This window comes from Arachis hypogaea, chromosome 3 (genome assembly GCF_003086295.3).
Source record: "Arachis hypogaea cultivar Tifrunner chromosome 3, arahy.Tifrunner.gnm2.J5K5, whole genome shotgun sequence".
Classification (NCBI taxonomy): Eukaryota; Viridiplantae; Streptophyta; class Magnoliopsida; order Fabales; family Fabaceae; genus Arachis; species Arachis hypogaea.
Window position 1 is genome coordinate 92,461,843 of NC_092038.1, and position 19,706 is coordinate 92,481,548.

The following is a 19,706-nucleotide window of genomic DNA, read 5'->3' on the forward strand; positions in this document are numbered from 1 at the left end:
ATGAACGCACGTGACTGACAACCACTTCCGTTCTACCTTAGGCCAGGCGCATATCTCTTAGATTCCCCAACAGAATCTTCGTGGTATAAGCTAGATATATGGCGGCATTCATGGGGATCCAGAAAGTCTAACCTTGTCTGTGGTATTCCGAGTAGGATTCCGGTATTGAATGACCGTGACGAGCTTCAAACTCCTGAAGGCTGGGCGTGATGACAAACGCAAAAGAATCAATGGATTCTACTCCAACCTGATTGAGAACCGACAGATGATTAGCCGTGCTGTGACAGAGCATTTGGACCATTTCACTGAGAGGATGGGATGTAGCTATCAACAAGGGTGATGCCTCCAGACGATTAGCCGTGCAGTGACAGCGCATAGGACCATTTTCCCGAGAGCATTAAAAGTAGCCATTGATGATGGTGATGCCCTACATACAGCTTGCCATGGAAAGGAGTAAGAAGGATTGTATGAGAGCAATAAGAAAGTAGAGATTCGAAAGGATTCTAGCATCTCCACACGCCTATCTGAAATTCCCATTATTGAATTACATAAGTATTTCTATCTTATTTTATTTTCTGTTTAATTATTAATTTTCGAAACCCATAACCATTTAATCTGCCTAACTGAGATTTACAAGGTGACCATAGTTTGCTTCATACCAACAATCTCTGTAGGATCGACCCTTACTCACGTAAGGTATTACTTGGATGATCCAGTACACTTGCTGGTTAAGTTGAACGGAGTTATGATCACACCAGGGATTATTAAGATCCCAATTTATCACACCATGATCTCTTTGGGGTATTTTTTATTTCACACGAATACAAAGAGACCAATTTTGAGGATCACAATTTCGTCCACCAAGTTTTTGGCGCCGTTGCCGGGGATTGTTCGAGTATGGACAACTGACGGTTCATCTTGTTGCTCAGATTAGGTAATTTTCTTTTCAAAAATTTTTTCAAAAATCTTTTTCAAAATTTTTCTTTTCTTTTTCGTTTTTCCAAACTTTATTTTCAAAAAAATTAATAAAAATCCAAAAAAATTAATAAAATCATAAAAATCATAAATATTTTGTGTTCCTGTTTGAGTCTTGAGTCAATTTTTAAGTTTGGTGTCAATTGCATGCTTTAAAAATTTTTCTTACATTTTTCGAAATTCCATGCATTCATAGTGTTCTTCATGATCTTCAAGTTGTTCTTGACAAGTCTTCTTGTTTGATCTTGATGATTTCTTGTTTTGTGTTGTTTGTTGTTTTTCATATGCATTTTTCGTTTGTTAGAGTCCATGCATTAAAGATTTCTAAGTTTGGTGTCTTGCATGTTTCCTTTGCATCAAAAATTTTTCAAAATTATGTTCTTGATGTTCATCATGATCTTCAAAGTGTTCTTGGTGTTCATCTTGACATTCATAGTGTTCTTGCATGCATCTTGTGTTTTGATCCAAAATTTTCATATTTTGGGTCATTTTTGTGTTTTTCTCTCTCATCATAAAAAAATTCAAAAATCAAAAAAATATCTTTTCCTTTTTTATCTCCTAATTTTCGAAAATTTGAGTTGACTTAGTCAAAAATTTTAAAAATTAGTTGTTTCTTACAAGTCAAGTCAAATTTTCAATTTTAAAAAATCTTATCTTTTCAAAACTTTTTAAAAAATTAAATCTTTTCCTTTTTTCTTATTAATTTTCGAATTTTTTTTTAAAATACTTTTCAAAATCTTTTTCTTATCTTTTACATCATATTTTCGAAAATTAGCTAACAAGTAATGTGATTGATTCAAAAATTTGAAGTTTGTTACTTTCTTGTTAAGAAAGGTTCAATCTTTAAGTTCTAGAATCTTATCTTGAAGTTTCTTGTTAGTGAAGTAAGTAATTTCAAATTTTTGAATTAAATCTTTTTATCTTTTATCTTATCTTTTTCAAAAATTTTATCTTTTTCAAAATTTGATTCAAAATATCTTATCTAACTTCTTATCTTCTTATCTTTTTAAAATTTCATTTTAATTTCTTTTTCAACCAACTCTTTGACTTTTTGTTTGTTTCTTATATTTTTCAAAACCACCTAACTACTTTTCCCTCTCTAATTTTCGAAAATATCTCACCTCTTTTTCAAAAATTCTTTTTGTTCTAAATTTTAATTTTAATCTTATCTTATCTTTAATTTTCGAAAATTACTAATCCCTTTTTCAAAATTTTTTTCGAAATTTCCCCTCTCTTTTCTTATTCTATTTAATTATTTATTTACTAACACTTCTCTTCACCTCTCTTCATCTAAAAATCCGAACCCAATCTATCCCTTGTGTTTGGATTCTTCACTTTTCTTTCTTCTACCCCTTTCTTCTTCTACTAACATAAAGGAATCTCTATACTGTGAAATAGAGGATTCCTCTTCTTTTCTTATTTTCTTCTCTTTCATATGAGCAGGAACAGGGAAAAAGGCACTCTTGTTGAAATTGATACTGAACCTGAAAGGACTCTGAAAAGGAAACTAAGAGAAACTAAAGTACAACAATCCAGAAACAACCTTTCAGAAATTTTTGAACAAGAGAAGGAGATGGCAGCCGAAAATAATAATAATGCAAGGAGAATGCTTGGTGACTTCACAAAGCCAACGTCCAAATTTGGTGGAAGAAGCATCTCCATTCCTGCCATTGGAGCCAATAATTTTGAGCTGAAAACTTAGCTAGTTGCCTTAATGCAACAAAACTGCAAGTTTTATGGACTTCCATCTGAAGATCCTTACCAGTTTTTAACTGAGTTCTTGCAGATTTGTGAGACTGTAAAGACGAATAGAGTTGATCCTAAAGTCTACAGACTCATGCTTTTCCCTTTTGCTGTAAGAGACAGAGCTAGAATATGGTTGGATTCACAACCCAAGGATAGCCTGGACTCTTAGGATAAGCTAGTCACTGCCTTCTTGGATAAATTCTTTCTTCCTCAAAAGCTGAGCAAGCTGAGAGTGGATGTTCAAATCTTCAAACAAAAAGATGGTGAATCCCTCTATGAAGCTTGGGAAAGATACAAGAAGCTGACCAAAAGATGTCCATCTGACATGTTTTCAGAATGGACCATATTAGATATATTCTATTATGGCCTGTCTGAATTTTCGAAAATGTCATTGGACCATTCTGCAGGTGGATCTATTCACCTAAAGAAAACACCTGCAGAAGCTCAAGAACTCATTGACATGGTTGCAAACAACCAATTCATGTACACTTCTGAGAGGAATTCCGTGAATAATGGGATACCTCAAAAGAAAGGAGTTCTTGAAATTGATGCTCTGAATGCCATATTGGCTCAGAACAAAGTGTTGACTCAGCAAGTCAACATGATTTCTCAAAGTCTGATTGGATGGCAAAATGCATCCAACAGTACTAAAGAGGCAGCTTCTGAAGAAGCTTATGATCCTGAGAACCCTGCCATGGCAGAGGTTAATTACATGGGTGAACCTTATGGAAACACCTATAACTCATCATGGAGAAATCATCCAAATTTTTCATGGAAGGATCAACAAAAACCTCAACAAGGCTTTAACAATGGTGGATGCAATAGGCTGAACAATAGCAAGCCTTATCCATCATCTTCTAAGCAACAGACAGAGAATTTTGAACAAAACACTTCTAATTTAGCCAATCTAGTCTCTGATCTATCAAAGGCCACTTTAAGTTTCATGAGTGAAACAAGATCCTCCATCAGAAATCTGGAGGCACAAGTGGGCCAGTTGAGTAAGAAAATCATTGAAACTCCTCCCAGTATTCTCACAAGCAATACAGAAGAGAATCCAAAAGGAGAGTGCAAGGCCATTGATGTGATCAATATGGCCGAATGCACAAGGGAGGAGGAGGACGAAAATCCTAGTGAGGAAGACCTCCTGGGACGTCTCTCAAGCAAGAAGGAGTTTCCTATTAAGGATCCAAAGGAATCTGAGGCTCACATAGAGACCATAGAGATTCTATTAAATCTCCTTCTGCCATTCATGAGCTCTGAATACTATTCTTCCTCTGAAGAAGATGAAGATGTGACTGGAGAGCAAGTTGCTCAATATTTAGGAGCTATCATGAAGCTGAATGCCAAGTTGTTTGGTAATGAGACTTGGGAAAGTGAACCTCCCTTGCTCATTAATGAACTAGACACCTGGATTCAGCAAACTCTAACTCAAAAGAAACAAGATCCTGGCAAGTTCTTAATACCTTGTACCATAGGCACCATGACCTTTGAAAAGGCTGTATATGATCTGGGGTCAGGGATAAATCTTATGCCACTCTCTGTAATGGAGAAGCTGGGGATCATTGAGGTACAACCTGCCTTGTTCTCATTACAATTGGCAGACAAGTCATTGAGACAAGCTTATGGAATAGTGGAGGACGTGTTAGTAAAGGTTGAAGGCCTTTACATCCCTACTGATTTCATAATCTTAGACACTAGGAAGGAAGAGGATGAATGCATCATCCTTGGAAGACCTTTCGTAGCCACAGCAGGAGCTGTGATAGATGTCAACAGAGGTGAAATAGTCCTTCAATTGAATGGGGACTACCTTGTGTTTAAGGCACATGGCCATCCCTCTGTGACAAAAGAGAGTAAGCATGAAGAGCTTCTCTCAGTTCAGAGTCAAGAAGAGCCCCCACAGTCAAACTCTAAGTTTGGTGTTGCGAGGCCACAACCAAACTTAGAGTTTGGTGTTAAGACCCCATATCCAAACTCTAAGTTTGGTGTTGGGACTATACAACATTGACCTGATCACCTTTGTGGCTCCATGAGAGCCACTGTCAAGCTATTGACATTAAAGAAGCGCTTGTTGGGAGGCAACCCAATTTTATTTATCTAATTTTTATTTTATTGTTATTTTATGTTTTATTAGGTACATGATCATGAGGAGTCACGAAAAAATCATAAAAAGTAAAAACAGAATCAAAAACAGCAGAAGAAAAAATTCACACCCTGGAAGAAGCACAGGCTGGCGTTCAACGCCAATAAGATGCATCTGGCCGGCGTTCAACGCCAGAACAGAGCATCATTCTGGCGCTAAACACCAGAAACAAGCAACATTCTGGCGCTGAACGCCAGGAATGTGCCTAGAGAAGAAAAGTTGGCACTGAACGCCAGTAACAAGCATGAAACTGGCGTTCAACGCCAGAAACATGCTTTACATGGGCGTTGAACGCCCAGAATGTGCACCACACGGCGTTTAAACGCCAGAATGGTGTGCAAAGGCAATTTAAATGCCTATTTGGTGCAGGGATGGAATTCCTTGACACCTCAGGATCTGTGGACCCCACAGGATCACCTCAGGATCTGTGAACCCCACAGGATCCCCACCTACTATATTCCCACCTTACCTCCTAATCCTATTTTTGTGATTACTCTTCCCCATGTCACACTTCCCAATACCCTTCACCAATCACCTCAATTCCTCTTCCCAATCACCCCTTTCACCACTCACATTCATCCACTCTTCCCCATAAACCCCACCTACCTTCAAAAATTCAAAACCATTTTCCCACCCATTCCCACCCTAAATGGCCGAATACACACTACCCCCTCTCCCTATATATACCCTTCCATTCTACTTCATTTTCACACAACACAACCCCCTCTTCTTCACCTTGGCCGAACCTACATCTGTCCCTCTCTACCATATTCTCTTCTTCTTCTTCTTCTCTTCTTTCTTCTATTGCTCGAGGACGAGCAATATTTTAAGTTTGGTGTGGTAAAAGCATAAGCTTTTTGTTTTTCCACTACCATCAATGGCACCCAAGGCCGGAGAATCCTATAGAAAAGGAAAAGGGAAGACAAAAGCTTCCACCTCCGAGTCATGGGAGATGGAAAGATTCATCTCCAAGAGCCATCATGACCACTTCTATGATGTTGTGGCAAAGAAGAAGGTGATCCCTGAGGTCCCTTTCAAGCTCAAGAAGAATGAGTATCCGGAGATCCGACATGAAATCCGAAGAAGAGGTTGGGAAGTCTTAACCAACCCCATGAAACAAGTCGGAATCTTAATGGTTCAAGAGTTCTATGCCAATGCATGGATCACTAGGAACCATGATCAAAGTATGAACCCGAATCCAAAGAATTATCTCACAATGGTTCGGGGGAAATACTTAGATTTTAGTCCGGAAAATGTGAGGTTGGCGTTCCACTTGCCCATGATGCAAGGAGATGCACGCCCCTACACTAGAAGGGTCAACTTTAATCAAAGGTTGGACCAAGTCCTTACGGACATATGTGTGGAAGGAGCTCAATGGAAGAGAGACTCCAAAGGCAAGCCAGTCCAACTAAGAAGACTGGATCTCAAGCTTATGGCTAGAGGATGGTTGGAGTTCATTCAACGCTCCATCATTCCTACTAGCAACCGATCTGAAGTTACTGTGGATCGGGCCATCATGATTCATAGCATCATGATTGGAGAGGAAGTAGAAGTTCATGAGGTCATCTCTAATGAAATCTACAAAATAGCCGACAAGCCCTCCACCATGGCAAGGCTAGCTTTTCCTCACCTTATTTGCCATCTATGTTACTCAGCTGGAGTTATCATAGAAGGAGACATCTCCATTGAAGAGGATAAGCCCATCACCAAGAAGAGGATGGAGAAAGCAAGAGAGATCCTTCATGGTTCTCAAGAGATGCATGAGGAAGCTCATCATCAAGAAATCCCTGAGATGCCTCAAGGGATGCACTTTCCTCACAATAACTATTGGGAACAACTCAACACTTCCTTAGAAGGTTTGAGCCACAACGTGGAACAATTAAGGGTAGAACATCATGAGCACTCCATCATTCTCCATGAAATAAGAGAAGATCAAAGAGCAATGAGGGAGGAGAAACAAAGGCAAGGAAGGGACATAGAAGAGCTTAAGGACATTGTTGGTCCTTCAAGAAGAAGACGCTACTAAAGGTAGATTCATTCCTTGTTCTTATTTCTTTCTGTTTTTCGTTTTTTTTTTTATGTTGTGTTTATCTATGTTTTGTGTCTCTACTTCATGATCATTAGTATGTAGTAACCATGTCTTAAAGCTATGAATAAAATCCATTAATCCTTCACCTCTCTTAAATGAAAAATGTTTTAATTCAAAAGAACAAGAAGTACATGAATTTCGAATTTATCATTGAATTTAATTTAATTATATTGATGTGGTGACAATACTTTTTATTTTTTGAATGAATGCTTGAACAGTGCATATTTTTGATCTTGTTGTTTATGAATGTTAAAACTGTTGGCTCTTGAAAGAATGATGAACAAAGAAAAATTTTATTGATGATCTGAAGAATCATGAAATTGATTCTTGAAGCAAGAAAAAGCAGTGGAAAAAGAAAAGCTTGCGAAAAAAATGGCGAAAAAAATAGAAAGAAAAAGAAAAAGCAAGCAGAAAAAGCCAATAGCCCTTAAAACCAAAAGGCAAGGGTAAAAAGGATCCAAGGCTTTGAGCATCAATGGATAGAAGGGCCCAAGGAAATAAAATCGAGGCCTAAGCGGCTAAATCAAGCTGTCCCTAACCATGTGCTTGTGTCATGAAGGTCCAAGTGAAAAACTTGATACTGAGTGGTTAAAGTCATGATCCAAAGAAAAAAGAGTGTGCTTAAGAGCTCTGGACACCACTAACTGGGGACTCTAGCAAAGCTGAGTCACAATCTAAAAAGGTTCACCCAGTTATGTGTCTGTGGCATTTATGTATCCGGTGGTAATACTGGAAAACAAAGTGCTTAGGGCCACGGCCAAGACTCATAAGTAGCTGTGTTCAAGAATCAACATGCTTAACTAGGAAAGTCAATAACACTATCCAAAATTCTAAGTTCCTAGAGAAGCCAATCATTCTAAACTTCAAAGGAAAAAGTGGGATGCCAAAACTGTTCAGAAGCAAAAAGCTACAAGTCCCGCTCATCTAATTAGAATTAATATTCATTGATATTTTGGAATTTATAGTATATTCTCTTCTTTTTATCCTAATTGATTTTTAGTTGCTTGCGGACAAGCAACAATTTAAGTTTGGTGTTGTGATGAGCGGATAATTTATACGCTTTTTGGCATTGTTTTTAGGTAGTTTTTAGTAAGTTCAAGCTACTTTTAGGGATGTTTTCATTAGTTTTTATGTTAAATTCACATTTCTGGACTTTACTATGAGTTTGTGTGTTTTTCTGTGATTTCAGGTAATTTCTGGCTGAAATTGAGGGACTTGAGCAAAACTCTGAAAAAGGCTGACAAAAGGACTGTTGATGCTGTTGGAATCTGACCTCCCTGCACTCGAAATGGATTTTCTGTAGCTACAGAACTCCAAATGGCGCGCTCTCAACGGCGTTGGAAAGAAGACATCCAGAGCTTTCCAGCAATATATAATAGTCCATACTTTATTTGGAATTGATGACGTCAACGCCAAGTACATGCTGCTGTCTGGAGTTAAACGCCAGAAACACGTCATGATCCGGAGTTGAACGCCCAAAACACGTTATAACTTGGAGTTCAACTCCAATAAACACCTCAGCTCGTGGATAGATCAAGCTCAGCCCAAACATACACCAAGTGGGCCCCGGAAGTGGATTTATGCATCAATTACTTACTCATGTAAACCCTAGTAGCTAGTTTAGTATAAATAAGACTTTTTACTGTGTATTAGTCATCTTTTGACCATTCGGTCTTTTGATCACCTTCATGGGGGCTGGCCATTCGGCCATGCCTGAACCTTTCACTTATGTATTTCCAACGGTGGAGTTTCTGCACACCATAGATTAAGGGTGTGGAGCTCTGCTGTACCTCAAGTTTCAATACAATTATTATTACTTTCTATTCAATTCTCTTTTATTCTTATTCCAAGATATTCATTGCACAACACTTTGATGAATGTGATGATCCGTGACACTCATCATCATTCTCACCTATGAACGCACGTGACCGACAACCACTTCCGTTCTACCTTAGGCCGGGCGCATATCTCTTAGATTCCCCAACAGAATCTTCGTGGTATAAGCTAGATAGATGGTCGCATTCATGGGGATCCGGAAAGTCTAACCTTGTCTGTGGTATTCCGAGTAGGATTTCGGTATTGAATGACCGTGATGAGCTTCAAACTCCTGAAGGCTGGGCGTGATGACAAACGCAAAAGAATCAATGGATTCTACTCCAACCTGATTGAGAACCGACAGATGATTAGCCGTGCTGTGACAGAGCATTTGGACCATTTTCACTGAGAGGATGGGATGTAGCTATAAACAAGGGTGATGCCTCCAAACGATTAGCCGTGCAGTGACAGCGCATAGGACCATTTTCCCGAGAGGATTAAAAGTAGCCATTGATGATGGTGATGCCCTACATACAGCTTGCCATGGAAAGGAGTAAGAAGGATTGGATGAGAGCAATAAGAAAGTAGGGATTCGAAAGGATTCTAGCATCTCCACACGCCTATCTGAAATTTCCACTATTGAATTACATAAGTATTTCTATCTTATTTTATTTTCTGTTTAATTATTAATTTTCGAAACCCATAACCATTTAATCTGCCTAACTGAGATTTACAAGGTGACCATAGCTTACTTCATACCAACAATCTCTGTGGGATCGACCCTTACTCACGTAAGGTATTACTTGGATGACCCAGTACACTTGCTGGTTAAGTTGAACGGAGTTATGATCACACCAGGGATTATTAAGATCCCAATTTATCACACCATGATCTCTTTGGGGTATTTTTGATTTCACACGAATACAAAGAGACCAATTTTGAGGATCACAATTTCGTCCACCAGTACACTTGTCAGTGAGTTTTGTGTTGGAATCTGATTTCTGAACATGACTTGTCTAGTGCTAAATGCCGGTTGGCCATTTAGCGCCCAAAGGGGACAGAAGTTGCATGGCGTTTAGCGCCCGGGGGGAATGCTTCAACTTTTTTTCTTTTAGCACAAAACTCTGCCAACTTGCTCCAAATTTCACTTGAAGTCATAAAAACACCAGAAAAACTCAAGGTAGCATCCAAAGAGGATTTTTGCACTAAAATATAATAAAACTTAATAAATTCTAACTAAAAACAACTTGAAAATAAAGGGAAAAAGGGAACAAGATGCTCACACATCACAACACCAAACTTAAATTGTTGCTTGTTGGTGCACGAAATTGTGATCATCAATGGCACCATCAACATGGTACGCACAATTGTAATCTCAACTCTTTATCACAACTTCGCACAACTAACCAGCAAGTGCACTGGGTCGTCCAGGTAATAAACCTTACCCGAGTAAGGGTCGATCCTACGGAGATTTTTGGTATGAAGCAAGCTATGGTCATCTTGTAAATCTCAGTCAGGCAGATTCAAATGGTTATAGATGATTTATGAATAAAGCATAAAATAAAGATAGAGATACTTATGCAATTCATTGGTGAGAATTTCAGATAAGCGTATGGAGATGCTCTGTCCCTTTCGTCTCTCTGCTTTCCTACTGTCTTCATCCAATCCTTCTTACTCCTTTCCATGGCAAGCTGTATGTTGGGCATCACTGTTGTCAATGGCTACAGTCCCGTTCTCTCAGTGAAAATGTTCAACGCGCTCTGTCACAGCACGGCTAATCATCTGTCGGTTCACAATCAGGTTGGAATAGAATCCAGTGATTCTTTTGCGTCTGTCACTAACGCCCAGCCTTCAGGAGTTTCAAACTCGTCACAGTCATTCAATCCTTGAATCCTACTCAGAATACCATAGAAATGGTTTAAACCTTCTAGATTCTCTTGAATGCCGCCATCAATTCTAGCTTATACCACGAAGATTCCGATTAAGGGATCCAAGAGTTATCCACTCAATCTAAGGTAGAACGGAGGTGGTTGTCAGGCACACGTTCATAGGTGAGAATGATGATGAGTGTCACGGATCATCATATTCATCAAGTTGAGGAACAAGTGATATCTTAGAACAAGAATAAGCTGAATTGAATAGAGGAACAATAGTAATTGCTTTAATACTCGAGGTACAGCAGAGCTCCACACCTTAATCTATGGTGTGTAGAAACTCCACCGTTGAAAATACATAAGAACAAGGTCTAGGCATGGCTGAGAGGCCAGCCTCCCAAAGAGGGTTCAATCATAAAAACATGATCGAAAGAGCTCCTAACTTCAAAGTGTGTTCTAACTTTAAAGTGTTCCCCAAAACTCTTCTTTTCTCCTTTTGAGTTGATTTTATGCTATTTTGCTTCTTTTTCCACTTATTTCCTACAAAATTTATAAAATTAAAAGATCAAGGAAATATACCAATTAAGCACAAAAGCATTTAATATTTAAACACTAATTATCAATTTCTTGTATGAAAAAGCATAGAAAAACATGACATGATGACATGTCATCACAACACCAAACTTAAACCTTGCTTGTCCCCAAGCAAGAAAAGAATCATGCAATAAAGATTGACAATCCAAGGTGAGAAGAATAGCAGGTTAATGTTCATGGTTGGCAAGTTTTCTATGAATGCCACAATCACAAAAGAAATATAAATGATTGATGCGTCTATCTAACTCAATTTATGGAATCTTTTCCTTATAATTCTCCCTTGAAACAAGCTTTTGATTTTCTTATTAGCTTCTCCTTTTGGGTGCTTTGCCCCATGAGTTGATAAGAAAGCTATGACTTCTAAATGCTTTGTTTCCAAGTATTACCACTTGATACATAAGCATCACAAGCATTTAATTAGGGACTTCATTAAGCTCATTTGTTTCTTTTCTTAACTCTCTAATCATTGATGCTCAGAGCCCTGGGCTTTGAGGGAGTGCATTTGCACTTGAGCCTAACCTTGACTCTAAGTGTTTTGTTTTTAAGCATTTTGCTTGATACATAAATACCACAAGTACTTAACTTAATTGCCATTGGTGCTCAGAGCCTTCAGCTTTTTCATTCTTTCCCTTTTTCTTTCTTGCCTTAATTTGCACTTGCTTTTTCAAGGTTTTCATGATTTCAAAAGATTTCACAAAATGTTCTAGATGAAAACTTCAATTAATTTAGATCTAATGCAATTGAGCAACATTTAATTATACTAGCCTTCCAATACTTGTATGCACATGCTAAGTTCATCTTTAATTCCTTGTTTGTTCATGATCATGACAATTTATTGCTTTTGGACTCACAGAATCCAAGTTGGTAGTCATAGTTGGCATAGCAACATGTTACAAATCAAAATTCAGGCTATGCTTATTCATACCACACATGTAAACAGGAAAGATAAAGACAATCATGCAATTTAAAGTGCTGAAAACAAATGAGAGGAAAAAACTTTACAACCTTGTAGTTCATCTTCTCTATTGTTGTCCTTTTCCTTCTATTCTTCCTTCTTCTCATACCAATACTCAGAATGCTTGCTCATCCTCAAGCAACAATTAGAACAATGGCTATGGGGCTAAGATGGATCATGAGTGTCTTACACAATAAAATGTCAACAGTACATGTGTTTTAAGCAAGCAAAATTGAGGATAACAATCAAGGGACAAAAGACAGAGACATTGAGATTGCAAAAATAAGAGGGTGTGCATAATACATTGCATAAAAGATAAGTGGCACACCAAACTTAGTGTGACACTTTTACTTGTAATTGATGCAAGTATCTTGTAAGGATTGGAACCAAATTTTGTTGCATAGCAAAACCAAATCTAGAATGCAATCCTATGTCCATTTTATTTGAACTAAGACTAAATGAAACTGTTGCATGTTAAGTACAATCACCAACCAAAGAATCTGTCATGAATAAGGATCTCTTGGTGATGTATTGACAAAAATAGTTAATAAAAGAAAGCATTAAAAACAAGTAAATGACTAAAACAAAGAGAAAAATAAAATTGTCCAACTAAGAAGAAAAATAACACTGCAAAGGGCATTATGATTATGCAGACAAGTGGTGTTGCTGAATGAATTACATAGAAAATTAAGTGGCACACCAAACTTAGAATCTTAGTGTGACACTTCCATGTAAAATTGATGCAATCATTCAAAGGGATTGGAAACAAATTATTGTAGGGCACACCAAATTTAGAATGTAATCATATGCCAATTTATTGAAATTAAACAAAGCAAACAAAGAAAGCAAACAAAGCAAAGAAAAGAAATGTTAGCTATGGTTGACATGTTCTTCACTTTCTTCTTCTTCTTCCAGTTTGTTAAGAGGAATGACCTCAAGAGGGGAGAAGATTCAGCTATTGTCCCTTGTTTTGGCCTCTTCTCAGCAAGCTTCCTTTTGTAAATGGCTTGATTGAGCTTGCTTGCTAGATCAGGGACAGGATTGGTGCTCTTGTTAGTTGCCTTCACTTCTTTGGATTCAAGACTAGGTTGCTGTGTGTTTATTGGAATTTTATCTTCATTCAGAGCCTTTTGAATTGGTGGCTCAATGAGCTATTCCTCTATGCACTTCTCTGCTTCAATTGAGTGTGACTTCTCTTGATTATTGATGACTTGCATCATCTACCCTTCTTTCTTGCATAAAGAAGACCATAAAAGAGCATAAATCTCATTTGATCAGTACAATTCATGCATTATTTGATGAATATTATGGTACACTACTTTGAGATGAGTTATGCTGAATTGCAAGTGAAAAAGGTATCAAAAATGGGAAGAAGACAAACAAGAAGTTGGGCGTGTGAGACTGGCATGTCACTTGGGGGCAAACGCCACAAAAATGCACTGGCGTGGCACGCCAGGAGCTAAGCGTGGCACGCCAGTACTAAATTCCATAAGGGAGATCCAAGCATGCATGTGGGCGTGGCACGCCAAGGACTAGACGTGGCACGCTAGTACAAAATTTCAGAGAGCAAAATGGAGGAAACAAAAGGGGCGTGGCACGCCAGGTTGGGTGTGGCACGCCTGACCCACCAACTACTATGGGCGTGCCACTTGAAATCGAAGGCGTGGCACGCCAACTCACTACCTCAAGAGGAACCTCCACTACGGCATGCCACTTGGTGTCGAAGGCGTGGCACGCCAGTTCCAAAAAGTCACTTTGGCGTGCCACTTGAAGACCCAGGCGTGGCACGCCAAGCTTGAAGAGTGCACAAATACATGGGCGTGCCACTTGAGCAGCATGGCATTGCACGCTGGTACAATGATCCAGAGAAGGGGCTGAAGGCAATTGAAGACTGGGCGTGCCACTTGAAGTCGAAGGCGTGGCACGCCAACCTCTCAACCTCACTTGGTCATGCCACTTGGTGTCGAAGGCATGGCACGCCAGTTCCAAAAAGTCACTTTGGCGTGACACTTGAAGGCCAAGGCGTGGCACGCCACTTACTGGAGCGAGACAAGATCATGGGCGTGGCACGCCAGCCTTTAGGCGTGGCACGCTGGTATAAGTTTGCAGAGAGGGTGAAAGAGGCCAATTACATGGGGCGTGCCACTTGAGCAACCAGGCGTGGTACGCCAGTGTCATTCAGAGGCCAAAGCATCATTGGGGCGTGCCACTTGAGTTCGTGGCGTGGCACGCCAAACAGAGGATCCACTCACTCACAATGGGGCGTGGCACGCCAGACCCTGGGCGTGCCACGCTAGTGTAACTTTCCAGAGAAGCTTAGCCAAGCACATAACAAGGGCGTGGCACGCCAGACCCTGGGTGTGCCACGCTAGTTCAAACGAAGTGGAAAAATCAAAGGGCGTGCCACTTGAGCTCGAAGGCGTGGCACGCCAAGGTTGACAAGGGACGAGCGTGCCACTTGAAGGATCGAGTGTCGCACGCCGATGAAGCGCCAACCACACGCCAGCTAAGGAGTCACGTTTATTGAGTGTTTTCTTTCCCTCTAAAATGTAATTTTCCCTTTTTCACTTTTGTAATTTCTTTATTTTCACTAGGAGTAGTATAAATACCCCCAAAGAGTATTGAATAGGGGTTAAGCAGTTAGTTCTAGATCCACTTTTACACTTCACTTTTGAGTACTTTTCAAGCTATGAGTAGCTAACTTCCCTCTCATTGAGAGAGGGAGCTCTGTTGTACTTGATGGATTGATAATAGTAAAATTCTTCTTCTCTTCATCTTCTCTTGATTTGCTAGATGGAATTTTGTTCTTAATGCTTAGTGTTCAATTATCTTGGGAAAGAGATTGAATGCAATTGGGTTTTATGGGAACCTTGGGAAAGGAAACATGAAACCATGCTTGAAATCCGTTCTCACACTTGAGTAGAATCTGGGTTTTGGTGATAGGATACGTGACATATAATCCCCCCTCTACCTGGACCTACAAGGGTGTGTGGTATAATCAGGGACCAAGCATATCTCTCTTCATGAGCAATTAAACCAAGGAATTGGCTATTGATCAAGATCTGAGAGATTGAGTCACCAAGGGATTGGGGCTCAATCAATCAAGATTGCCAAGAGGTCAATCAGTTGCATGATTGAAAAAGATATAAGCTAGATTTGATCCAAAGTGACAACATCCCCCAATCTCAATGAATTCCCCTATTCTTATCTATCCATTTCTTTATAGCTTAATTTTACATTCAGCAATTCCCCATTCCCATTAACATTCAAGTCATTTATGATTCAGCACTTTACATTCTGTAATTTCTAATTCTACACTTTACTGCTTTTCTTTATATTATAGTCATTTACATTTATTCCATTTACAATTCTGCACTTCATAATCTTATTGATCCACTTGACTAATTCATCAATCAATTAAAACTGCTTGGATTTGCCAATCTTTGTGGATACAATCCCACTCTACTGTGGGTTATTACTTGGCGATAATTTTGGTGCGCTTGCCAAAAGAACTAATTCACTAAATTTTTGAAAGGAGTAGTAAAATCTGGTGATCAATTATCTTCCTCCATTCCTTCTTCATGACTTTCCATTAAGTCCTTTAGGAGGGAATCTTCATGTTCTATTGTCACTTCAATTAGCTTTTGTGAATATATAGCCTCAGGGTCAATTGCCTCCACCACCTCCTCCTTCATTGAAATTTCACTTAATATAGTAGCCTCTTCTTCGTCATCTTCACTCACAGTTTGTTTTTCATCCTTACCATTTGGCAATCCTGAATGTGTTCTCCTTTGCTCTAAGGGCCCATTCATCTTCTTGAAGAGGATTTCTTTCCAGGAGGATTGTTTGTGTCTTTCCAAGAGTTGTCCTTATATTTTAATGACTTGGCATCGGCTTTCCAAGGATTCTTTGGACAATTGAAGGTAATCCTCGACTGCTAGTTTAAGAGATGAAGGTTGAGAGTAATTTTAGTGACATGGATGTGTTGTGGTTAAGTTGTGTTGAGGGGTGTGGAATGAGTTTTGTGAGTTGTGGGATAAATTTTGTGGTTAGGGGGATGACTTGTATAGATCTTGGAGGAAACTTTGTGTTAAGGCATAATCAAGTGATGAACAATCTTCCAAGTATGCTCTGGCAGCACAATCAAGTGATAATGTTCTTGAATAATTAGAATGTGAATCATTGCATTTCCTTTCCCAGCCATCATTTGTTTACGTGCCATCACAGTATGAGTCACTTTGTGGCTCTGGGAAATATTTCATTTTACTTGATTGTTCATACTTCCTCATTCCATGTTGATACTCCCATCCACCATAAGGATAATGATATGAATCATTTTGTGGTGGTGGTTGGTATCCCATATTTCTCTTGCTCATCTTGTGTCTCTGAAGCAAATCTCCATGGATTGGGGTGCTAAGAATTTGTATTTTCTTGGTGATATTCCCAGCCACCATTAGAGATTGGTGATAGTGGGTAATATCCCATAAAATTTGTTTGATCATAAGATGATTTGAACTCCATTTGAGTTTTGTAAAACACGCAACCAGTGAAAACTGAAATTACTCATATCAGAGATGAGAATTTCTTAGTGAGGCAAAAACACGAACACCTTGGTTTCAGTTTAAAACAGAGAAGAAAAACACAGAAAATGCTTGATATAGACTTCTCACCCACTTAATCATTGTTGATCTAAATCAATCCCCGGCAACGGCGCTAAAAACTTGATAGGTTGGAAAATGATCCAACACAAAACTTGCCAGCAAGTGTACCGGGTCGCATCAAGTAGTAAAACTCACTTAGAGTAAGGTCGATCCCATAGAGATTGATGGATCAAGCAACTTTAATGGGTGATTAATTTAGTCAAGCTAACATTAGTGAATTGGGTGAAATTGATCAATAGAAAATAAATGGCAGTGAATTAAAAGTGCAGAAGAATTAAATTGCTGAAACTTAAAGAGCAAGAAAGTAGAAGAGCTGAAACTTAAATTACAAGAAAAGTAAATTGCAAAAATTTAAAGTGCAAGAAATGTAAATTACTTAATCTAAATTTATGAGAACTGTAAATTGCTTGAAGAATAAAAGGGAATTGGGTGCTGGGATTCAAATAGAACTAAAAATGTAAAGTGCAGCAAATCAGAGAATTAATAGACAAAGAGACTTGTAAAAGATCTAAACAGAAGTGTAGATTTGCATAAGAACTAAAACAGAACTGAGAACTTGCTTCAGAATGAAATTCAAAGAGACAATTGAGATCAAATCTTAAATTCACAAAATCAGAAACAAGGTAATCAAAGGGAAAACTCAATGATGGAGAGATCCAAGAGAATTCTCCAATTAGAGTTCCAAAATCAAAATCAGAAGGAAAGTAGAAGTTGCAGAAGAAAGTAAAATGAAAACAAAAAAAATCTCAGATCTGATCTCCAATCCTTCAAATTCGAAAAGGAAAATTAAAAGAGAGCTCTCTATTCTACTCCTACTGCTCCCTATTGGAGCAAACCTTCTTTCTTATAAAATGAAATTGATGCCTTTATATAGGCTTTTTACAAAAATGAAAAGTGAAATTAAAATTGAAAACAAATTACAATTAAAATGAAATTCCTAATCTAATTATCTCTTGTGCCTTTGAGTGATGATAACGGGCTTTGTTTGCTTTGGATTTGAAGAAGAATGGATCCGGATGGCCTTGGTTCAATTGGTTTGGAGGCATGGGTCAAGGTTACTTGGTTCAAGTTGGTTTGGTGTGCAGGAACCTTCCAGGGGAGCGTTCAGTTAACTTTTGCAACGCAGTGCTCAATTTCTTTTTTCTTGGGCTCATGTCAAGCTCTAGGTATAGCGCCAGTGCTTGCACCAAACAGAGCGCTCAATACTTCCTCTCCAAGCTTTTGAACCAAGATCAATTGCATAGCTTCATAACACTCAGTTAATAAAACCAACGTAGCGCTCCATTGTGAAGGAATGAGGCTTCAAATTCGAGCCATGGTGAGTGCCAAATTGACCAATTTTCCTTGCACTAGCGCTCAGTGAAAACTCTTCACGCAGCACCCCTTTTTATTTGTGAGGAAGCTCCTATATGTGGTTGGTTTGAGCCTTGGTGGCTTCACTAGCAAATGTCACGCCTTGTTTTTCTTCTGGGTGAAGCACGATAAAGGTAAATGAGTTAACTGAGCGCTGAAGTATTTGAGCGCTGGCCTTGCTTGGTTCCCCTCTCGAACCCTTGTGTGAGCACTTGTTTGGTTGATTTTTGGGCCTTAACAATGCCTTTCACTTGTGCTACAATTTCATGCCAAATATGGATTGCTATATATCGTTGGAAAGCTCTAAATGTTAGCTTTCCAATGCAACAAGAAGCGCATCAATCGGACATGTGTAGCTCAAGTTATGGCCCTTTGAAAAAGTCATGGTCATGTTGTCACAAGGCTTAAGAAAAGCCCGAAAAAGTTAACTATTTTAACTTAGCGCTCTCTTCAAATTGAGCACTGGTGCCTTGTTTGAGCACTACTTGGTCATGGGCCATGCTTTTAAAAGCGTGGCCTAAGGCATCAAAGTGTGTTCTAACTTCAAAGTGTGCCCCAAAACTCTTCTTTTCTCCTTTTGAGTTGATTTTATGCTATTTTGCTTTTTTTTTCACTTATTTCCTACAAAATTTATAAAATTAGAAGATCAAGGAAATATACCAATTAAGCACAAAAGTATTTAATATTTAAGCACTAAATATCAATTTCCTTTATGAAAAAGCATAGAAAAATATAACATGATGACATGTCATCAGTGCTGGAATGGCGCGACAGCGCGGCCTGGACAGAGAGTTGTGCCAAGACTGCGCTGGTGTGGTGCTAGGCACATAGCCAACCTCACGCATACGTGTATGCGTCACCCATCAATTTTCACCTATCCACGCGTAAGCGTGGTCGATGCACACGCGTTGCCGAGTTGATGCTGCCACCCCGTACTGATTCTAGAGAGTTGGGCTGCCACTGTGAGAGTGTTGAGCGCGGAACACAATTCACTTCCACGCGTACACGTCACTTCCTTATTCTGCAACCCACGCGTACGCGTTGTCGACGATTAGGCGTCGCTTCGTCTTTTACTTCCTTCATCTTTCTTCTCTCCTTTCTTCTTCTTTATTCTCTCGTTCTCCTTTATTTCTACCTTTCTTCTTCTTCATTCCTTTCCATAATCATCTTTCTTCTCCCTCATTTATTGCAATCGCATACTTTCATTTATTGCATTTTAACTTTGCTGTTTGTTCTTATTTTCTTTTCTAAGTTTGATATTATACTATTGGTGTTGAATGTTCTTACTCAACTGTTGCATATTTCTTGCATTGTTTTGGGTGCTTCTTGACTTGTTTGCTATTTAGTTGACATGCCTTTTGCTTCTATTATTTTCTCACTTACATGTTGTAGCTACCATATAGTTGAGAACCTCCTTATTATTTGGCATTAGCTCACCCATATTTTATTTGTTTGCATATCTTTATTTGTGGGTTCTTCTTCTTTATTCTTCTCTCCTTTGAGG

The 19,706-nt window shown here is 38.8% G+C and overlaps 1 non-coding gene across 1 annotated transcript; it reads right to left on the reverse strand.

The window, feature by feature from the left end:
* Positions 1-2,944: 2,944 nt before the first annotated feature.
* On the reverse strand, positions 2,945-3,048 carry LOC112792894 (small nucleolar RNA R71). Its single transcript, XR_003197613.1, has one exon. It is a non-coding gene; the product is annotated as a small nucleolar RNA R71 (small nucleolar RNA).
* Between the last annotated feature and the right edge of the window lie 16,658 nt (positions 3,049-19,706).